The sequence below is a fragment of the Amblyomma mixtum genome, chromosome 9, assembly GCF_055824585.1.
Source record: "Amblyomma mixtum isolate Tamu chromosome 9, ASM5582458v1, whole genome shotgun sequence".
Taxonomy (NCBI): Eukaryota; Metazoa; Arthropoda; class Arachnida; order Ixodida; family Ixodidae; genus Amblyomma; species Amblyomma mixtum.
In genome coordinates, this window is record NC_143020.1 from 51,110,628 (window position 1) to 51,134,868 (window position 24,241).

General features: G+C 43.6%; 1 long non-coding RNA gene and 1 pseudogene across 1 annotated transcript; both read right to left on the reverse strand.

The window, feature by feature from the left end:
* Window positions 1-5,590: 5,590 nt before the first annotated feature.
* LOC149328959 (uncharacterized) lies at window positions 5,591-12,348 on the reverse strand. Its single transcript, XR_016285496.1, has 3 exons — window positions 12,261-12,348; window positions 6,954-6,983; window positions 5,591-5,678 (listed from the first exon to the last, which is right to left on the reverse strand). It is a non-coding gene; the product is annotated as an uncharacterized LOC149328959 (long non-coding RNA).
* Window positions 12,349-18,249: 5,901 nt separating this feature from the next.
* Window positions 18,250-22,591, reverse strand: LOC149328960 (kunitz-like toxin PcKuz1 pseudogene; annotated as a pseudogene).
* Between the last annotated feature and the right edge of the window lie 1,650 nt (window positions 22,592-24,241).

A 24,241-nucleotide genomic window follows, 5' to 3' on the forward strand; every position in this document is an offset into this window, starting at 1 on the left:
TTTTCGCATGTGCGGGTACTATTTTGTATTCAGGGCCTTTCACGGCAGTCTAGTAGCGGGCGTATTATACACGCGCAGATAACGGCTCTCCCTTTACCAGCCAGCAGCAACCCCGTCCTATATTTGCGAGATGCGGCAGCTAACCGACACGTGGCATTTGGCATAAGCAAAATACCAGCAAAAAAAGCGACGCAAAAGCATGAGAATGAAACAGTATAAAAAAAAATTTTGCGAGTACTGCTTTTGGTGGAAGCCATTTTGCTCTCGCTGCAGTCGACGTGGCAGTGAAAGGCATTTAAACACAATGAATATTCACTGCTGTACACCTAAACGTTAAAATCAGAGTAACATGAACGGTACGGGTCCAACGATGACCTATGCTGCACTATACTACTGTTCAAAATATATATTTCTTTTAATGTTTAACCCACAAGGTGCTATGAAAACAGAAAGCACGACATCTCTGAGACACGTAAACTGCCCTTCACGGCGCACTAATCCCTAAAACTTCGCATATATAAATTAGGCTGACGAGTTTATCATTTCACTATGTTAATAAAATTGCTTCCAGTCGTGAACCCTTCTTTTACTTTCCACCACACTAATCTTTTTCCATAAAAAAACCCTAATCTTAAGAAAGGTTACCGGATTGCATTGGACCTCTCAGAGCCTTTGTCCATGTTGAACGTAAGAAAAAAAAACTACTTGGAGCCTCTACATTATTTGGGATCAGTTCTCTATATGACATCTACCTTTAAGCTGCTAATTACACAAAAAGCAGTCTCGGAACTCTGCGCATAGATTCTCAAGGCATACACGTATGCTATAAAACTTCATATAAACACATAGCTGAGTTCTCTCTTTTGTATGTAGGTTGGAAACTGCAGTATGCTGGGCTCATCGTATCTGCAAGCGTTCCAGCGCTGTTTTCCTGCATCATACACTTTGTCGTTTCATATGACATGATTGAAGGACGATCACGAAGTGTAGCGGAAAAAAAACGTCTTACTTTATTTACTCCAAATTTGGTGCAAAAGGCATGTGCGATGCCTGCAGACTAAGAATTTTACCAATTGTATGTAATAAAAACAACTATATGTCTCAATTCTATTAACAGGGAAGTATACGCTTGTTTTCGCACTGTTTGAAAGGATACTGAAGCAAAATCTTAAAATTGAACAAGAACGCTGAAAATAAATTCCTGGAATGTAATTACACCGAAATCTAGTCCACGTTTTGCATATTTTTTAGCGGTTGGTTTTATTTTCGAAGTTTTATGAGCGCGCGCCAAGCCCTCCCAGCCGACGCGAGGTGAAGAGCGTGACGTCATGACACCCTCTTCCTACAGGCAACCTGTCGCGCCACTCGAAGCGCGACGTCGCACTGCAGTTGGGTAGAACACGTCATAAGCCTCCCAACGTCCGACGCTGCCGACGCAAAACTGGCAAAACCTGTGAGTAGCGACGGCAATCGTGCTCCTGCGGGAACTGTGGGCGCGCCGGTGTAATGACGTCTAGTCGCAGCTTACACAGGCGACCTCCAGGTGCAACGATGTGGCAATAAATCGCGAAAAAAAAACGTGCTATCCGCCTTTTTTTCGCTAAAATGCTTGTGGCATTTATCGATTTTAGCAGTCAAGCTCTTGTTTACATGTAAAAGAGCAGCTGCGAAAGTTTGGTTCAGTGTCCCTTTAAAGCATCTTAGGTGCCAAAGAGAAGTATTCTGCATGCAACTGTATCCGTCTTCCATAAAAGCGCTTTTGCATGCGAAGTAGACTTTGTGCACTAGATCCAATACAGAAGGCCTGTATTGAAGAGCCATAATAACTATAATTATGATTATGGGCTGTCTTCAGCAATACAGTGTTGTAGGAAAAATTGCTGTAGGGCAGGACGACATCGTAGGTCTTGTGGCCCACTTCAACATGGTCGGCAGTTCGCGTCCGGTGAGTTGCTTGTGTAAACATAGTGGAGGGTGGCTTATGGGTGGAGGGTGCCATCAACGCTCTTCCCCTCTCTGTAGCGACTGCTTCGGGTGCGCAGTGTCGCAGCATGCTGTCCTCAAAATTCATTGCGAGTTCTCCTGCTGCGCCAATGTTCGGCGTAGCTGATCACGTAGTCAGATGCCACGATTATCCATTTCTTTCCGGCGCTTGATATGGAGAAGAGGCCGAGTAATCCCATGCTGATCTGCTGGAAAGGCCTCGTGGGTGGTTGAATGGGCTCTAGAAATTATGCCCTCGACGAAGCATAAGTATTATTTGTCCTGAATTCGATAGGGGGTACGAGTAAAACGAAAGTGGCCAGCTGTTGGCTCGTCGTGCGAAGCCTGTGGCAGACATCGTTCTTAGGTGCGAAGCTCTACTTCATGAGGAGGTTGTTCAGCAGGCAGAACGAAGACAATCCGCATTTGAATGGTTATGTGGGTGAGGGAGTCTTACGTTCGAAGTATTCGATGAAGCATTGGAGGTCGGAATCAGAGCGCTGCTTCTGTGCAGAAGTGTTGGAGCTGATGGGTCCTAGCAAGGCGTCGTCATCGTCGTCCTTCAGCGTTGTATCTTTAGGTGCTCATGACAGCCAATCGGCTTCAGCGTGCTTGCGTTCAGAGTAGTAAACAACGATGCCTTCATACTCTTACAGTTATAAGCTCCATCTAGCGAGGCGATCAGACGGGTTCTTCGAGTTGGTGAGCAAGCACTACGAGTGATGACCAGACTGAACATTAAATGGCCTGAGGTCATAAAAGAGAAGGAATTTCGGGGTCTACACTATTGCAAGGGATTCATTCTCCGTCGTGGAATAGTTTGCCTCTGCCTTTCTCTAACAGCTGCTGACGTGCGCGAGGACTTACTCGCGGCCTACCTGCTTCTGGACGAGAATGGCGCCGAGCCCCGCACTGCCTTATAGAACCGACTATGAAGTAGTGCCAGAGAAATACAGTAATTCTGTAACCTGGTGCTCGAAAATATGCCTAAAATGGACTGTGTTGGCGTATGTATAGGCGATCTTCAGTAAGCATTCCTGCGGTCGGCCCAGAAAAGGGAAACTCACACATATATTCGCCGTCGATTGACGGGATATCGTAGGCGGGAAAAGTGGCAAAAGCGTACCTGCACCTGCACCATTTCAGGCTGACAAAGTTGCTCTTGTCCTGGAAATTGCGTTGAGTCCGCAGGATACCAATTTGATGGCGATTACATCCGCGACAATGCTGCTGACGACATCTTACTTGTCCACATTTTGCCCTTGGAATTCTTGCATCTCATTGAATGATCTGATGTGAATAAGCGTGTGGCGAAAACGTTTCTTTTTCTGGTTTGGCCAGAACGAGTTCTTTTTCACCCCGGTAATCTTTTGGTAAAGAATATTCACCTTGCTGTGATCTAGGATAGCGGTGAACGTTGAGAGTATTTGTCTCAAGAGCCAGCCACGCGATTCTAGCTATCACTTCCGGCGCACTAGCCGCGTTCAGAGCCTGAAGTTTCGTGTCAGCGACATTCATGACCTTCTTGAAATGTGACCTTTGTACCGCGATGCCGCTGGCTGCTTAGTCTGAGCTTCAGCAGTTACTACTACTTAATCGCACAGAATTCCGCGCCATAAAGACAATTCATCATGTATTCTTCGTTGTCGTTGCGTGGCATTTGGCGAAGGTTTGTTGATAGCAGGCAACCTTAACAAGAACAGCAAATGTACCTGCGGGTGCGCCAGAAACTTGATGCGCGAAGTGGTGGCAGGTAGTGAGCAATTTCGGGCAACGACCTTCGCCTTTTTGCTCTTCCTGTAAAAACGATGTTCGTTCATTAGTCTACATCCAAGCGGTTGCTCCTTAATAGCATCGAGGACCAACCTTCATCACCATATAAAATAAAATAAAAATTACTGCCATGAAAGTGTTCGAATGAAACTGGAGTTATTCCAGCGCTTTTTCGTCATGAGCCGCAATTTTGCTTTATAGGTGCAATCATCGACAACTACGTCCATCTACTACGCTTATCTGTAATCTTTTGCTGGCTGTTTCACAGAGAATGGTAGAGTTCCTGCGAGAATAAATGCAGTGTGCGCTACTTGAAGCGCTTGTTGCAATTTGCGGTAAATTCCTGCCCCGATTGAGGCCTCCAGCCGACTTGAACCTTGGTACGTTATGTAAATGCGCTCAGCTCATGACGGCAGTATTTCGCTTTGCGGATAGAATGACACACGTCAACGACAAATATTTATTTTCCGAGACCCTTTTCAGTGCACACCTTATTAAGAATGGCGACAGCAAGCCTCGCCTGGAAGAAGCCAACAACCTTTCCAATCCTAAGTGGACAAAGCATCGTGTTCGGCCTCGTCACAGTGCGGCTGTCGGCAACACTAAATACCATTGGAGCTTATGTTTGACCCTAATAGTCGCAACCATGTTGATGGGAAGACAAAGGACCAGTTTCCGGTGGTTATCCTCCCGCATGCCGATCTTGCGCGTAGGGTCTTAAGTCTTAAGTAACTGGTGTCGGCATCACTCGCCCGCCATCAGTTTATCATGCTCATGCGAACCTCACATGCTTATAAGGCTCAGTCTACGCTATCTCGACAGCACCCTCCTCACTTCGCAAGCTGAACACATGACTGGGGAGGGTAGCGTGTTCATAAGTGCTAGGGTCTGTCATTGTGTAAAAGTCAACTTATCAAGACACTCTCTTCTCGGCAAGGGCCATTCCTCATCTAATGACTTTAGGAATGAGAGACCTATAAACCATAGCCATAACTGTCGCCTATATACTGTCGCGTTCGATCTTGACATTGTATAGAATGTAGATGCATCCGGTCTGCTCTCGCCCATCACCGAACTTCTTCATCCGGCGGCACTCCTCTCCTTGCGGAACAGATGTCGACTTCATTGAAAATCCACCAAGCTACATTCGAATTCCATCTCTCTCTCCAGCAGCTGCTCCCTGCCGTGTCAGAGAATGACGGTGGAAATTGTAGCTACACAAGAGTTGAAGGGAGAGAGTTGTATTTCACATAGGGACAAGACTGTTATTCCTCTGTACTTCACTGGAATGTAAGACCATGAAAATAGAAAGACGCCCTTTGTTGCCAGGTGCCTGGTTAGTGCGTGCTTAACCAGCGCAGCAGTTGAAGCACATGCGTGTCTTATCTGGGGCACTACTCGGGACTAAAGCCGATTGGAGACAATAGTAGAAGTGGCTCTTATTATACTGGAGATGAAGGACTGTAGATACTTTCGGCTAGGATAACTGTTATCGCAAATGTCTGAGATTAAGGGCTTCGTGACGTTTACATTGCTAATAAAGGGCATTCGTTGTTGGCAGCTTTTCACTCCGCCTCTAATGTAGAAAGGCAGTCAGATGTTCAATACTGCGCCTAGTAGGTCACAAGCCTGGCACATTGACGCCGCTCAACAACAAATAATTCAATGCATTTTGTTTTTTCCTTTTATTTGTTCATGTTGGGTTTATTTTTGGCGAACGCATATCACAGAGAGGTGACTGCGAACTGCATGCAATAATTATCTAAGGCAGTTTCTTTCGCATTCCTCCTGCTCTTGGAAATTGTTGCAGTTTGCGCAGCATCCTCCCCATTTGAAGGGCTCGCATTTCCTGGTCGTAGAGTTGAAATAGAACTTCGGCACAAGTGCCCTGCATGGTCCAACTTTTTGAGGTTCCTTGCAACCTGCATGGAAGAGCCACCATAATCTCGGTATAACTGCGCCACTCTGGTCATCAGCTTTCCCACACTTATTTAATTCACATCTCATTCTCCTTTTGCTCCATGGTAAGGCAGCATAACACCTTTACTTCAGCAAATCAGTTCGTGATATTTACAGCTGTGTGCCACTTCTGTGTAGCGACGCCATGTTCTTCTACAGAAATTTGAAATTGGCCGCTAATTTCACGTTTTTATTCCACTCTGTTCCTTTTCACTACTGCGACACAGTTTGAACACTTTTACAACATAAATTATGATCTTCTGCGCTTTAAAATGCAGCTCAACATGAACAAAATAATTTCGGGAGACATATTTCGTACATTTTATGAAGCTGAAAAACTTATTATCTGCTAAACATTATTTTGGCTTGAATGTTTGCAGTAGACGATACTTTTTTATTACGCGGCAGGTATCAACCAGCGATTTTGGCATATAATCTGGATGTGCGCAAAATGATATTCCGATTTTCTGTGTTTACCTGGGTCTCCGCATGGAAAGCATTGCGAGTCAAAAATCCTATTTCATGCTTCTCAAATAGCCTAATTCAAACTTGCCTTGACCTAAACTTGATTTCTTGGCAGCTGATTAATCAGTGTCAGATAAAGACACTAGAAGTTGACAAACATAACAGGATTTAATTCACGACGTTTCGGTTTGAAGGCCAGCATTTTTCTAGTGTACTATATAAATATAAATATATATGCGTGGTCTGGTTAACAGCGCGAAAAAACAAGAACAAATAAATACAACACTCGCCGAGCGTTCGTCTTGTTTTTTGTGCCTTCCTGTTTGGTTTTTCGCGCGGTTAAACCGCCAAGCTTGCCAAATACCCCAGCTTGGAATTTTTACTCATTATTTAAAGCAGGTGTCATACTAGCACATTTTCCTTCATGCTTCTTTGTTGAAAGTACCCTATGACACCAAAGAATTATGAATTTGGCACGGGATGTAATGATTCTGTGCCAGGCATGGCCGCTGTCTAGCTTTGGACCGTTATTTTTTATTATAAGTTCCACGCTCGAGTTCGTGGGACATCTTCTGCATTTAAAATGATTTGGAATGAAGGGTAAAGTTCTTTCTCAGCTCTTCTCAGCGCACACGAGCCAAAGTGTGAACGAACTTCTTGTTTTGCCCTGAAACATTCTGAATAACCGGAACAGCAATTGTTACCTTGAGAAAATAAACCTGTGTGTTAAGTATAAACGATATTGCAGAAAAAATTAAAACTGGAACACATACCGTCTGGATAAGTGCAATTTGGAGGGTCCTCTGAAAGAAGATAATAATTACAGAGGTTACGTCTCTTTTTGTGTAATTAGTTGAAGCTCTGCATCGTACTGTGTTTGTAAACACATGAAATCTTTCTTAAAATTGAAAATTTCTCTAGTGATTTCAATATAAAGCAAAGGTACTTAGTAAGCGAACCGCATATCTTCCCATATATGTCAGCACCAATCACGTGCTTCAGACAAGTATGCTTTCGTGACTGGGGACTCTCGGGCTTGGCGAATATTAGCTGTAAGAGGAAGCTTGTTGTCCACGGATGCCTTGTGGTTGTCGCTAAGGAAACGTTAGCTTTAATTTGTTATTCTTGAAGGCAGAGCTTTAAATTATAAAAGGCCATATTGTAAGAGCACTTAATGCTGTGAGGAACACCTTATACTGCAATTTCTGAAGTGAAGATTTACATATATGTTTTCTAGGCGTGTGTCCGGGAAGGGGATGACTATTTTTGAAAAATAGTTTTTGAGCAGAAAAAAGAATTCTTTTTTTTGCGACGTAGTAATACCAGTGTTCGCGGACGTAAAAAAAGAACGGGAATCATGCTACCTAGTAATCTGATGAACTAAATTCTAATATTCAATTATTTAACTATTACCGATAGGCACTGATTGCAATAAGAAATTTGTAGCCGGCCTTTAAAAAAAGCCATTGATACTATTAGCATTTCGAGTACGCTATTTACCCGGCACTGTGGCTCAACGAACTTTGGCTATATGGACTGGTTATGTACACTGGAGAAGTTGGTTTGAATGCATGGTTTTCGAAAGCGAATGTTTTTTGGAACGATGCAGCCAAATTCTGTTGAGCCCCAGCGGCGAGTGTTATCGCGTTTTCGATGTCATGAAAAGTTATATGACCTTTACTAAAGGCTAGCTACAAATCGCTAGTTGATATACGGTGCCTATTGGCGACAGTTTAAAGTTTACTTTTAGAATTTAATCACTTTACTACTTAACCAGACGCCTGTTTTTGTACTAGCGCCAACAACCGATATTACTATGCTAAAAAGATTATCTTTACTTGAAAAAAGTTTTAAAAATCGCTGATCCCCTTCGTTGAAACAACTAGTATTTACACTGTCAGACAGAGCAACTTATAGGCGACGTTTCTCCTAACACCCAGTCTGTAATAGAAAGTGTCGTTATATTGAATCAGATTATCTTTTTAATGGGTTTGAAAGAGCACAGAAGTGTGAAAAGCAAAACCTGCAAATAGTAGCAAACGCCGAAAAAAGCACAGGTGTGAGAGATAAGCTCCGGGGGGGGGGGGGGGGGGAATTAAATACAGAGAAAGGAGTTGGAAGGCGGAGTCAGGGATTAGCAGTGGCTCGAGAAGACGAAACTGGATAGAATGAAGCCACAAGCGGCTAAAGTGGCGACGCTGCTCATAAGGCACAGACGGCAGCGGGTGAAAAACTGTCTCTGGCGGTATTTAATCCCTTCATTTGAGCGCATAGGCAAAAAGTGTTAACCAAGTGACGAAATGCACGACATCCCCTAGAGGGAGAGCATGTGGCAGTGGTCAGTAAGGAGACAGACACCGCCGGAATAAGAGTCTAGATGGTTGGCTGTCCTGTCTTGCGCACAGAGAAACAGCGTGGAACAGATTTTGGAAGAAAAGGCATTGGTGGTCCTAGTGAGTTCGATACGCAGGATGCGACAACCATTTCAGTTCACATGTTTTTTTCATGCTGTTTGCTCGGTGTAAACCTCATAAGGATTCATTCTGAGAGGCTCCTCGAACAGAGATTTACAGGGAGTTTGTATTTGCGGGACCGGCAACTAACTTCAACCTCTGTTCGACGAACACGGCACAGGATGCCGAGGGCGATGACACTAACGGAAACTGCACTAGGCTGACAAGTGTGTTTTTATGCATTCTTCAGTGCGCGTGTGCTTTCGAATTTCTGCTGTGCCCGGAGGTTGGCCACCGGACGTATGTTTGCATAATGAATCATCCCGCACCGCGCGTGCGCACGTGTCATTTTATAGCTATTCGGAATTTCTCATTTGGTTTTAAGTTAGTTGCATTAAGCAGCCGTTTTCCAAACCCCTGAAAAATATTATCTGAAACAATCATGTGCCACCCTGAAACGTGGCACCCAGTCGAAACATCACTAAACACTTTTTATTTTCAGATGTCTGTATCTATTTTATAAATATTTAACATGCATATATGCGAATTTGAGAAAACCTTCTTTTAGTTGAATTTGTTTTTGCAAGTGACGTTTTGGACAGCGCATGACGTTTTTCAAGACCCTGCGTAACGAAGGCCGGGGAGCCCATACTGCAAGCGTCGAAATGGTAGAACAGGTGAAGTGTTTGCGATTTTTTTCAATGTTGGAGGAAGAAGAAGAAATTTTACAATATTGAAGTATTGCTAGCAGTCATGGAAAAGGTATAGCATAGGAAGATGAACATACTTGCTGCTCGAGGTAAAATGCGAGTTTGAGAAACGCTTCATTTAGGCACAGATTTATTTCGAGTAGACCATTCGTATGGAACATGTACTATATGCGTGTACATGTATGTGTGTGTAAACTGTAAAGATTATAGACGAAATGATATATGTTTAAATAAGGAGCCCGAAAAAAGTGCGTAATTTACCTCTCACCACTAAACAATGGTTATCACCTATGTTATCTTTCTGCGCATGTCAGACTACTTTTTACGCACACATATACAAATATATATATATATATATATATATATATATATATATATATATATATATATATATATATATATATATATATATATATATATATATATATATATATATATATTACTCTGCTTAGAGTTTTGTACAAATGTAAAGTTATAGGATGTTCGTCACCAGTGTGTACGGAGCAACCTAAAACAGCCGTTTACTGACTAAGTTAGTAACACGAACGACAACATTTCTTAACTCAACACTGCCAAGTCTTGTAGAAACCAAACTGCCCGGCACTAAAGAGAACGTTATGCTATGTAATTATCAGGAGCATTTGCTCTTTTCTAATCTACTTTTGCGTCGAGGTATAGTTTTTCTCGCTGTGGCATCGGAAATCTGAACAGAAACAGTGAGCCTGATTGCAGTAGAAAGCTGCAAACCTAAGCTGCACAGGTAATTGGCGCAATATTGGAAATAGATGGTCTCACTCTGGTCCTTTGTAGAAACGGCCTTTGCCAATACATTTTCAGTGTGTTGATTACCTGGGCTCCTTGGAAAAGCTTTTGACCTTCAAGAATCATATTTTTCAAAAATCGTTATGGTGGGTTGGAAATTTCTTTCTTTCCTCTACTTATTAGAGCGCGATTTACACTTGATTTTAAAAAGATATAATTTTTAAGTGCCGAGAATTTTCCACCAAAACTTGTGCTATAGAGCACAATGTTCCTTGAAGACTACCATAGGCAATACCATGGCACCCACTTTTTCATACATTCTGCAGTTGCACTCGTGAGATATTAGCAAATGGATGTTTATTTCCGGACGGGCCAGCATTTCACTCAGGGGCGATGGGAAATTTATTGGAGGCTCTTTTTGAACACTTTTTAATCCAGGTGGCAAAAACAACTGCAGGCTGAAGGACTTGCAGAGCTTGTAGCACAGTGCCATTAACATCTAAAATTCAATGTACATGCCACCATGGAATTGATTTATAGGGTATATTACCTATAGACATCCTTCTCTTCTCCGGAAGTCTGCATTTAGCTGCTCAGTGGGATTTAAGCTCATATTGTACGCTTGTTTTTGCATTATATTCTCTTATTTTCACAACCTAGAGGTCGCAACGTGAAAGTCTTCTTAAACTCAGTAAGATGGCATCGGTACTGCGCAACAGAATGCACAAAAACAAGCAATACTTGAAGCGGAAAACGCCATCTTCATCAACGATACGAAATTAGTTATTGGCTCATTACCTATTAAGCGCGTTTTTTCCAAATACATCGGCTTAACGTTAATTAAAATATTGATGATGCAATCAATTCTAGGATTATTGATTGCATCATCAATACTTTAATTAAGGTTAAGCAGATGTATTTGGCAAAAACGCGCGTAATAAGTAATGAGCCAAGAACTAATTTCGTATTAATAATTATTCGCTTTATCATGAACTTTTGCCACTTTCTAAGCGAGGCTTGTTTACACTCCTTAAAACTTTCTTTCCTTTTTACATTATGTCTAATGGCAAACATCTCGTATAAAAAATAAATTCTGGGATTCTTCATTATTAGAATTCTTTTTCTGTAACATTGATATTTCAGCTTTCGTGGCCGCTTAATCATCTTAGTACTTATGTCTGTTTAAGCATTCTGTCATCATTCCGAACCGTTGATCACACCAAAGACCCGCAACTGAGAAGTGGTGTAAAATAGTAGTATGGGACCCTTATACCAAAACTAACATTGACGCTCTCGAAAGAATCCAGCGTAAGGCAGTCAGGTTTATTTTTTCTAAGTACCGTACAACTGATTCCCCGACAGCACTAATGAAACAACATGGAATACCGACACTGGAACTGAGAAGAAATATTCAGCGCTTAAAATTTATGTTCCTTCTTAAAAATAACCTTCTTGCTCAAACTCCTCATCCGTACATAACACTACTTACGGCACGCCGAACACGACATCGACACGACGACTCTCTAACGCCATACAGCACCAGAACTAATGTTTTTAAATATTCTTTTTTTCCTCGCACGATAACAGATTGGAACAACTTAACTCTGCCTCTTCTAACCAGCATTGATTCAATTGAAACCTTGAATTGCTCTTGAATATTTTTCTTGTCTGCTTTTTGGTTGCCCAAACTGATAGTGTTTTTGCCTTGCTGCAAGTTTGACATTTCATTTTTGCATATTTAATTCATTGGCTAACTTCTGTTCATTTATGTTTGACTTTCCCAAATGAAGAGCTCGGTTTGCATTTCGTTTAGTCTTTGTTTTGCTCATGTTCTATTGCCCAAAGAACAAGTGTTTTGAAATTATTATTTGCCATCTTCGTTCTGTACGCTGATGTCATTTGTATGCCCCTCCTGCTTGGGCCGTAAAGGCCTGCAGTATTGAATAAATAAATAAATAAATAAATAAATAAATAAATAAATAGTTTGCTTTTATAGCAATCCTTCCTATCTCATGGCTTATTCTTATCTTGTGAGAGAAATCATGTACTCGGATGATCAGTTTTCTAAAAATTTTTTCAGTGCTAATACTCTTGGCGTGAAATTTACTTTTTTCTAAATATTGACAAAATGCAAGTTACCAAAATAAAATCTTACCACAGGCTTGGCCGCATGCAAAGGCAGCGAGGAATGCCGGCATAATGAATGAAGCGAGTATTGCGTTCATGGCTTCCAATGCGAGAACTCAACTTCCCAACTAAAAGCTGCATCTTTTATACGCTGAACGCGTATGCTTGTAAAAAAAAACAAGTAGCACATACCAGGAATTGAGCTAAAATATTTTTTATGTACGGGATGCCTCCGCTCGCTTTTCGCACATGTGGATAGAATTTTTATCAGTGTTCTTTATGACGTTTGCGTACCACACATACAGACAGATGCAGCCAGTAGTCTTTCCGGCCAGCAGCAAAATGAGCAAAATGGAACAGGCATGTGGCTCCACAGCTTTTGCGGGAACTGAGCACTACTTTTATATCAGAGTTGCAGCTCTTGAAGTGATCGAAATATACCAGCGTTTTAGTAACACAGCCATTACTTTTTCCGCTGAAACGATTTTAGCCACGATGAGGTTCAGGATCCAATCTAAGTAGAACCATTCTATACTGGTTCCCAAAGGCTTCGAACTAAAAGGCAAGTGAAGATTGCGCTACGCTCGTTGACAATGTGGCCGCTGCTCGGCAGCGTTTTGCTGCTCCGCCGTCGGCTCTGCGCGACTCAAAGGAAGCATGAAGCGCCGCGTAGCGTTTCTATGTTGGTGTGCGGCGTGGATACGATGGCTACAAGACTTTGCCTTGCTCTGAAGGCATCACTGGGGGAAAGTGGCTGAAGTAGAGGCGCAAGTGGACGTGACAGTGTTTAATGCTCTTTACAAACTCCACAACATACGGCCAGCGCACTCGCTAGTGCGCCTCAACACAATCACATGGCAAATTCCCAGCATAACATCAAAGCTCAAGGCTGGAAGCTGGGGTTACAAAGAACAGCTGCTGTCATCGATCGACTAGCTCCCCAAATAATACAAGGGACTTGGAAGCTGGTGCCATCTCACATTCGGCCCCAGTTTTTTTTTCTTTACTGCAGTCGAATTGGATTGGCTAATCTGAACATAAGGATCGGTACGCAAAAGCAATCAAAACTCTAAGCATGGGCAGCAGGCAAGGAAGTGATGAACAGGAAAACAATGTAAATGAAGGTCAAATGAATACGAACTATAGGCGAAGTAATATAAAGAATCGTAAAAAATTGGTATGGTTTTTCGGCACATAAACCCAGTAGATGTGCGAAAGCATGTGTTTAGACTGGTTGGCTCATGGCTTTGTTTTGCTGGGCCGTCGACATGTCTGGCGACGATATTAGACTCAAGTACAGTGTTGATCTAGCTTAATTTGAAGTCATGTGTTCGCGCTGCAGTTGGAAGTTGATGAACGTCGCGATGTGAATGCACATGACGGCAGTGGGTTGGAGTAGAATAGACGGCGTGCCACGCACTGTTCTGCAGTTTTTCGGAAATAATATGGAATACGCCGTCCATTGCAGTTTCAGGCAATAAAATCTCATTCTTGGAAGGCACAAACCCGCACCGCCATTTTTAGTGTCATGCCGACCATTTCGTTTTTAGACTTGCTCTTGTTGTAAATGTTTCACGTTATTCTCTTTATCGTTGGTTTTTATGCTTGCTCCCTCGCCATTTTACCGTGTTTTTTGTTGCTACCATCTTCGCTTTCATTTTCCAGCTTTGGTTTTAGCTTCATTGCTGTTGTTAAGGCTAACGAGGCCGTCTTCTTTTTTCAGCAGTTGATGGGATGTTTTCCCTGTTTCCTTGCCTCTGCTCTTTTTCCAGCTCCTGCATATTATCGTGCAGTGAATGTGAGATTCTACGCAGATAATTGCCCTTGCCTTTTATGTGTGTGTTTCTAGGTGGTGGTTGGTGGTGGTGCTAGATTGTACCAAAATGCTTTTGTAATTTTTCCAATAAAATTTAGAAGCGTCTACGTTTGTGCGTGTGTCCCTGCTCTGTCCTCGTTTTTTCTCGCAGTTACTGAATGTCATGCCAGGTATTGAACCATGCAGTGACAACTTAATTTTATATCGTGACAGACTTAACTACACAGCAGACAGCGTATAACAAGAAAATCTGAAAATGGTACTTGGTGCCTCCTTTAATCCGCACTACGTATACAGGACGGCTAGTTTTTCTAGCTCGGTCTCCCCTCGATATTTTGGGAGATCTGAGGTTACCTGGTCCTCACCAGCTGCTTTCCCCCTTTGCATTAATCCTAAGGCTTTGTTTACTTCCTCTTTCGTTACTGGCGGGATGTCCCATTGCTCAGCGCCAGTGCTTCTCTATAACTGTCTTATTACATTGGCTACTGTATAGATTCCTGAAGAATACCTCGGCTACTTTAACAATCTTATCCATATTGCTGATGATTTTGCCCTCTTTGTCTCTTAACGCATAGATCTTGTTTTTATCTATGCCTAGTTTCCTCTTCTCTTTCAGGTTACCTCCATTTTTATGCGAAGCATATTAACGTAGGTAGGAAGCATATTAACCCCTTATGTAACACCCTGGAAAAGGGTCTTTAAGGAAAATAAAGTGAAGAAGTGAAGTAGGTTTCGGGCCTTCGCGCGACGCCCGGCGGTGGCCACCATTGACCTTGAAGTGGGATCACATGTTGCGACGTCACGTGATGACGTCACACCGGCTGCAGATGGGGCATCATATCGCGCCGTCGGACGTCGCCCGGCGGAGGCCTCCACGCTTCGGTTCGCGCCGTCGCGCGCGACGCGGCGGCGGCGCCACCATCCCTGCATCACGTGATATGTGACGTCACGCCAGGGATGAAGCGGCGCGCGCCCGCCGTCGCGTCAGTCTCTGTGCCCGCAACCACGCCAGCGTCTTTGCGCCGGGTGTGTATGCGGTCAAGATGCCTCCAAACGCTAAGGACGTTAATAATAAGAATGCAAAACGAAGGCTGCTTCGCATCCACTGGGCTTAACCTTGATAACTCTCCAACTTTTTAGAGCATGATCGATATTCTGTATATTAAACTTCCTCATGTCAGCTACCTTACGCTTGTTCATTCACTTTATTAGCTCTGTCAGTTATATTCTGACAGCAGGGTTGTACACTTTCCTGTTCTGGGATTTTTTGATCACATATTTCATCCCCTCAGATAGCTTGCCGGTATACAGTTGAGCCATCCTACCGCCTAATTTTACTGTGCACTTCGTAATTATAGCTGTGAGATTATCTTTCATTGTTTTAACATTATGGTTGTTTTCCTCAGCTATAGCCGAATATCTGTTGTGCAGCGATATATTAAAAATTTCTCTGTCTTCCCCCTTACCGCTAACTCATCAAAGACCTTCCGTTCACTATTTTCCTCAGTTTCCTCTTCAGGTCCAGGCTAATACAAGACCTTACCCTTCTGCAGTCGTTACAACGCACCTTCCTGTGAACCTCCACATCCTGCACAATAAAGGGGTGAGCGCATAGTATGAAGTCTGTTTCATTTTTAGTCTCATGAATAGGACTTTTACACGTCCGCTTCCTGTTGTTTCGTTTCCGCAAGAAGATATTACGGATCCGTAATATACTTCGAAATATACTAATAACACCCCGTGCTATTTGGTGAGCCTATGCTATATTCACCAACTCCTCTGACCCTAGCCTGCTTCTTGCCTACCACGGCATTGAAGTTGCCCAATAGTACTGTGTACTCTGTTCTTACTTTGTTAACTGCTTCTGCCACGTATCCATAGATACTTTCAATTATCTGGTCATAATGTCTGGATATAGTTGCGTAGGCCTGCACCACCTTCACCTTGTACTTCTTATAAGCCTAATTACGATAGCTGCCACCTTCTCATTATTACTATAGAACTCCTCTAAGTTGCTAGCTATATCCTGATTGATGAGGAATCCCACACCTAGTTCTCGTCCGTCCGCTAATCTACGATAGCCCACTACATGGCCGCCCATTCGCACGGTATACGGCTCATCTGTCGTCATACCCTCACTAAGCCTTTAGACATCCCATTAAATACCCGCTAGTTCCTCGAACAGCCCTGCTAGACTAGAATCACTGGATAAAGTTTTAGCGTTAAACATTGACAAGTTCTGTTACCAACGGTGGCCGGACAGGCCACCATAGGAAACAGCCTGGCAATTCGAATAACGACGCCATAGGACATTCGCTGTGGCGCATCGCATTGACCCTGGCGACGCCTCTCCCATCTCCCTCCAGCCACACCGGGTGTCTCATGCTGAGCGACAGGTTATCAACGCGGAGGTTAGAAAAATGCTTGATAGCAACATAATTTAGCCATCTCACAGTCACTGAGCTTCGCTAGTAGTCATGTAGAAATGGTGAAGAAAACAGAAGGCTCCTGATGCTTCTGTGTTGATTGCCGCCAGCCAAATCAAATCCCTAAAGATGATGTGTACGCGCTTCCTAGAATAGACTATGCCTTGGAGTGCCTTTATGGGGCCAAATTCACTTCCTCCATGGACCTAAGATCCGGCTGTAGTCAAGTTGCCATGGATGACTAGGACCATGATCAGACTGCATTTGTCACTCCATATTTGGTATAGAGGTTTAAAATGATGCCGTTCGGCTGTTTAACACCCCAGCCTCATTTGAACGCATCGTGGAAGCCCTATTGCAAAGCTCGAATGGTCCACATGCCTCTGCTATTTACGCGACGTCATTGTCCTTTGATCCAAATTTTGTTATTACATTGCACACCTCTCCAAAAATAATTTCGTTCTTCCGTCATGCGAGACAGCAGCTCAACCCTCCCAAATCCCGTTTTGCTCGTTGTTCGATGAATATACCAGGTCATGTCTCCGACTCTAAGCGTGCTCGTCCTGTCCCGTTCAAATCCGATCAGTGAAGTACTTCCCAGTGCCCTGTTCAAGCAACGACGTCAGGTGTTTGGGGGGCCTTTGTTCGTACATTCGTCAATTAGTTCAAAGGTCCGCCAACTTTGCTCAGTCCCTCACAGAAGTTTTTAAAAATAATGTCGTGTTCTTCTGGTGGCCATCGCTGGAAACCATGGTAACCACCTAATGACATCATCCGGGCCTCCGTCCCTATTTGTCAGGCGTGGAGACCATTTTCCAGAAAGTTCTAGTTCTCTCTTCCGATCCTCCACAGCCAGCGCGTTACCGAAGTGGAGAGGGCATCACACTCCAATTTAGGTGGGTGTGTCGTGCAAAAGTGAACTATCAGAACACTGCGTTCTTGGCAAGTGCTACCCTCTATCTAATCGCTATATGGAATGAGAGCCATCTAAATAACGCAACGAGGGTTGCGGAGAGGCTCTCCCGCTTGCTGTTGAGGTTGTAGAGAAAGCATCTGAACCCAGTCTTCCGCTTTTGCTTATCATCGAAATTTAACACCCGACGGCTATCCTGTCCCGGTGGAACGGTTGTCGAATTGTCCGAGAATTATTCAAGTGGTGTCCGACCCTCACCTCTAACCCACGTCTGCAGCTGTAGTCCACCGCGTTAGAAATTTAGAGCGGAAATTGCAGCTGGACAAGGGGTCAGGGAGAGAATAGTGTTTCACATAGCGACAACACTTATTCCTCGGTTCTTCACTGCAATGTAAGGCTATCAAATAAAAGGACGTCCTTTGGTGCCAGTTCCCCAGTCAGTAGTTGCTTAACCGGAGCAGCCGTCAAAGCATATGCGTGTTTCATATGCTGCATTATTCAGAACTAAAGCGGATTAGAGACAATGGCAGATGTGGTTCTCTTATACTCCAGATGATGGACCGTAGATTCCTTTCGGTTAAGGACAATTTGTATCACAGACGTGTAAGGTTATCGGCACCCCCACCGCAAAATTTCTAATGAAGGGCATTCATTGCTTTCCGCTTTCCACTGCGCCTCGAATATAGAATGGCAGTCAGAAGTTTGGTATAGCACCTAATAAGTCACAAGCATGGCACACCGACATCGTGAAACACTAAGCATTCAATGTAAACATTTTTTTAACTTTTATTTCTTCATGCTGTCTGTGTTTTTGGCCCACGCGTATCACAGAGAGCAGACTGCGAGCTGCATGTTATTATTATCACAGGCAGTTTCTTTCGCATTCCTCCTGCTCTTGGAAATTGTTGCAGTTTGGGCAGCATCCTCCCCATTTGAAAGGCTCGCATTTGTTGGTCGTAGAGTTGAAATAGTACTTCGGCTCAAGCGCCCTGCACGGTCCAACTTTTTGAGGTTCCTTGCAACCTGCATGGAAGAGCCACCAAGATCTCGGCATAACTCAACAACTTTGGGCATGAACGCTCACACACATATTTCTTTCCTGATCCCGCTCTACATCTTCCATGGTAAGGCCCTTAAGAAAGAGAGTCCATGCTTATTGCAGTGGCGTGCCACTGCTTCTGTGTAGCGGTATCATGTTATTGGTTAAAAATTTATAATTGCCTCTTGATTGGTCGTTTTTAATTCACTCTGTTACTTCCCACTAATGCAACACAGTTTCAAAATTTCAGCAGGATTAATTAGGCTCTTCTGCACAAATAAAGGCAGCTCGAAATGATCAAAATAAGCGCTGCACTCAAATATTTTGTACATTTTGTGAAGCTAAGGAGACCCCCCATTTCCTAAACACTGTTTTGGCTTGATTGTTTAGAGTAGAACCTGCTTTTTATTCTGCGACAAGTATCAACTAACAACATTGGGATGAAAACTTCAAGTGCGCAAAATTTTTACCGCTTTTCGATGGGTACCTAGATCTCCGCAGAGAAAGCATTGCGTATGAAAAATCCTATGATACGGTTATGACATCGCCTATTGCGATGAATACGTAACTTGCCTGAATACGTAATTAGAAACAGGCAGGAATTTTATATGGCGCATAAAATGTACAGTATAAAGTAATGTACGTAGTATGCACCGTATTTCTTTAGTATATAATATACACATCCTTATTATTTCGAGATTTTAAACCGCCAAGCCTGTCAAGCAACGAATTAGCTGAGGTTGCAATATTAAGAGATTCTGCTATATGCTTGTTTGCTGCAAACATTCAATGAAAACTGTTAATCATGAATTCTGCACAGGATGTAATGCTTGTGTGCAAGGCGTCGCTGCCTTCTGCTTTCCACGCTTCTTATTTAGCATTCTAGATTCATACGCGAGTTTGTGCTTTGTCTTCAACCCCTATATTTGAAGTAATGGTAGAATTTCTTCCCCATTCCTCTCAACACACATGCTCCCAAAGTGCCAGTGTACTTCTTCTTTTGCACACAGATATTCTGTATAACCTGAGCAACATTGATTAGCTCGAGAAAGTGGAGAGAATTCTAAAACAGAAACCATATAGCAGAGAGATATAAAACTTGAACACATACCGTCTGGATAGGTGCATTTTGGAAGGTCCTCTGAAAGAAGAAATTCATAATTTTGGGGGGAATTAGATCAAGCTTTGAGCTCTACTCTTTTGTAAAGAAATTAAACCTCGCACAAGCAGCTATGTAGACCAAACTTTTGCTGTACAGCGGTAAATTTTTTAAAGATTTTCAAATCCAGAAAGACTTCTCAGTTGGTGGAGCGCATATCTACCTAAATTCTTGAGCACCATTCTCATACTTCACCCAACTGGCGTTCTGGATTCTGGGGCTCCTCGAGTATGGCTGTGCCAAGAGACTTGCAGCGGCCTGGGGATGCCTTGCAGATGTCAGCTGTTTATACTTTAGCTTTATATATCCTACACTATGCTTTAGTGTGTATATATACATATATATATATATATATATATATATATATATATATATATATGAGAGAGAGAAAGAGACAGAGAGAGAGAGAGAGAGATGAAGAGGCATCTATTGTAGTTTTCTAGCAGGGTTTGACCACTGCAGCGTTTCAGATTAGCTTTTTTAAGGAGTTCAGAAGTGCACAGAACTGTAAAACGGAAACTTGCTATGAGCAGAAAACGCGGAGAAAAGCACCGGGGAGGGACGTATTACGGAGATGACGGAAAAGGAAAGGTTGAGAAATGAGCAGGAAGGGTGAAGGAGGATTAACGGTAGCACCGTGAAGACGAAACTCGACAGAAAAAAGCGGCAAACGACAGCCAAGGGGTGCTCCTTCGTCGCCGCAGTGCACAGGCGTCGGCGCTGAGTATACGGCGTTGATGGTGGCGGGTGTAAAAAAAGTCTTCCCATGAGAAGATTTGTTAAAGGGCTCACAAAGTGACGAAATATAATCCTTTAGAGCGTGTGGAGGCGGTGAGTGAGGTAGCGGTGTCGAAGTAAGAGAAGAATTTTAAGGCTTGGTTTTCTGCTTCGGTACATAGACGAACAGCTCGGAACACCTTTTGGAAGAAAACACGATGGTCCTCGTAATGATATTGATACGTATTTAACTGAAGAGGTATGAGGCAGTCCCAAGGCTGGGACGCAAGTCTAAGGTACCAAGTTTTCTCCCCGCTGCGTGTTCTGTGTCAGCCTCCATGCTTACTATCTCAGAGGCTGCTCGAGCCCCGCCGCGGTGGCTCAGTGGCTACGGCGCTCGGCTGCTGAGCCGAAAGACGCGGGTTCGATCCCGGCCGCGGCGGCTGAATTTCTTGAAGGAGAAATTCTAGAGGCCCGTGTGCTGTGCGATGTCAGTGCACGTTAAAGAACCCCAGGTGGTCGAAATTTCCGGAGCCCTTCACTACGGCGTCTCTCATAGCCTCAGTCGCTTTGGGACGTTAAACCCCAATAAACCAAACCAATCAGAGGCTGCTCGACTAGAGGGTGTCGGGGAGAGCGTATTTGTGGTGCCAGCAACTACCCCAGCCTCCTTTCGAAGTGCCCTGGATGGTGAACCTGCCGGAAACTGCACTGGAATAGCCAGTGTTATTTGTGCATTCTGCAGTGCGTGTAACCTTTCCGGTGTTTTGTGCTGTGCCCAGACAGCGGCTACCGGAAATCCTTGTCGGTTGTGACTCATTCCGTGCTAAACAAGCGCGCGTGATATTTTCGCAGCATTTTTTGCTTTAGGATTTCTTTTGAGGTTCTACGTCGGATGCATATTAGAAGCCTCTTCCCAACCCGTACAAATACTGGTATGAAACAATAAAGATGCGTGCTATCCAGTCGAAACATCAGTAAACTCCAGTTATGTTCTAGACTGTGTGTCTGCCTATTTTGTCATTATGTATACAGACATATATATGTGAGGTTGAGAAATGCTTGGTTTAGGCAGAGATTTATTTCGGTTTGACGTTTTCAGCAAAGCTTGTCCTTCTTCAAGACTCCGGATAATGAAGGCCGCGGAGCCGAGACTCGAAGCGTCGAAATGGTTGAACAAGTTTTTTGTATGTTAATCCTCAAATATGTCCTATGTGGTCAGGTAGCGGGAGCCTCAACTAGGTGGTAGAACACGTACAATGTGCCAAGAGGACACACGACCATGAAAACGCTTAATGGTGCATTTGTCCTGAAAATTCTTTCGTCTCTTCAAAAATACAGACTTCCTGCGAGAGCGGGATTTAAGCTCGTCTTATTTTTATGTTTTCGCATTATGTTCTTCATCTATTCGCAAGTGGGTGATTTCTCAGAGTATGTTGGATGGTTTTGGTACTCAGCAATAGAACGCACAAAAACAAGCAATACAGGAAGCTGAAAACTAAGCACCATAACATCACACCCACGGGATCAAATCCTTACTTATTACCGATTAAGGCATATTTGCTATTTCTATCGGATTGCCCCGCCGCGATGGCTTAGTCGTTACGGTGCTCGGCTGCGGACCCGAAAGACGCGGATTCGATTCCGGCTGCGGCATCTGAATTTCGATGAAGGCGAAATTATAGAGGCCAGTCTAATGTGTGATGTCAGTGCACGTTAAAGAACCCTAGGTGGTCGAAATTTCCGGAGCCCTTCACTACGGCGTCCCTCATAGCCTGAGTTGCTTCGGGGCATTAAACCCGAATAAACCAATTTCTATGGGATTATAGTTATATGAGATATTCACAGCGGAATGAATTCTAGGTTCATTGATAGCTGAAATTCGTTTTCTGTAACATTTATGGTGCGTCTTGCTGATCTTCTCGGTCATGTTGCTTTTCATTGGTCTTTGAATATTGTTGCACCTTTCCTGACTGCTATTCATACCAAAAAAACGCAACTGAGGAGCGATGTAGGACGTTCCGCTTTTCAAGCGGTCCATCGTTTGTGGATTATTCAGCCAGAAAATAAAATCGTGGCCATGAGAGAAAAACATTGCACTTGAATGATGAGATTTCGAAAAAGTTTCTCAGTGCTGATAATTTACAAGATTTTTCGCCTGCAATGTCCGTCTCTTCTTAAATGCGGACCAAATGCAATCCATGGAAATAAAGTCTTACCACAGTCTTGACAACTTGCAAGGGCAGCGAGGAAAACTGCCACGATGACTGAAGAGGATACGGCGTTCATAGCTTCTGCTGCAAGAATTGAAAACCCTGGCGAAAAGCTTCATCTTTTATACACTGAACGAGCGTCCTCGTAAAAAGCAAGAATAAAATAAACGAATAAACGAATAAAATCAAAACGTTTCTTTATGGGTGGTATACCTCCGCTCTGTTTTCCCACGTGCGGCCGGGTACTTCTAGTACCAAACATACAGAGAGATGTAGCCAGTAGTTCTTTCAACTCCGAGCAAAATGTCAAATTCAACAGCAACATAGCACGTGGGGTAATAACTTTAGAGGAAAGTGAGCACTGCTTCAATGTCAAAGCCCTAACTCTTTACCTGGTAGATGTAAAGGAATATTTCAGTAACATAGCCGATATTACTGTGTTTAAGCCATTTCAACCTCGATGAGGTCAACGTGGGGGCACATGAACTGTAAATAGAACGAACATAGACTGTTGCCCAAGGGCTTTGAACTAAGAGCCAAGTGAAGGTTACGATACTGTCGTTGATAACGTGGCCGCTCCTCGGCCATGTTTCGCTGCTCCAGCCTTTCCTCTGTGGGATTCAAGAGAACCACGCAGCGCCTAATAGCGCTGCTTTGATGGTGTGCGACGGAGATACGGTGACTCCAAAATTCGGAGATGATGTGAAGATAATGCATGGGTGAGGTGTCTGAGGTAGAGGCGCGAGAGCAATGATAGCGTTTATTGTTGCAAAACATAAATCAACTACAGCCCGATACATATTCCGGCTTACACAAGGACACAACAAGTTCACAGCATGACGCCCAGTCTCAAGGTGGGACACAGGGTTTGCAATGAACACCTGCTGCCATCTGTCGAGTAGCTCGTCAAGTAATAATGGGTACCGCGATGAGCTGCCACCCGACGTCCAGGTTCATTTTTCTTATCAAAGTTGATGTTGATTCGCCATTCCAGAAGTAAGGAACTCAAGGCTAGCACTAGGAATGGGCAACAGGCAAGCAAGCAAGTAACAGGAACATTAGGCATGGCAGCAGGCAAGCAAGAAAGTAGCAGGAACAGTATGCAAAAAGAGTCAAGGGAAGCATGGAGCAATAAGAGAAGTAGTATCAACCATCGAAAAGAGCACGGAAACGAACAACTTTTCCTAATCCACTTCATTGTCCTAGAGATGGATAGGCACTCTGCTGCCTGATCGGACGAGCACCGTTTTTAGAGGCGACGAAGTTACTGGATCTAAACTATTAGGCAAACTTCTGGCCTACTACCCTAGTCTGTGGGTTTCGGAGGGCTGAGCACACGAAAGCACTTCTTGTTTATGAAGTGGAAACAAACTTAAAGATGCGTCCTCTATGCACTTCGCAGTCAGCGTTGGCAGGGAAAGTTTAGGCGTCAGAACATGAGCAGTACTTAGCTGAACAGCGTGCTGAGTGGAACAACTTCAGATGTAGATGGCATAAATGTGGCAGGCATAAGACATTCGAACAGGCAATAGAGACCTTATAATCCAAGAACAATAGTGCGGCATTCCCACCCACCACATATCAGAGAGCATACCGTGGCCTCAAAGCTTATAACTAATAAGCAGCAGTCAGCAGGCATTGCTTCTAATCTTTATTCTCGGCCGTCTTGCCTTTCCTCGAGAAGAACAACATTCTTCTACTGTCGCCCCTTATTTCTTTCCCTTTC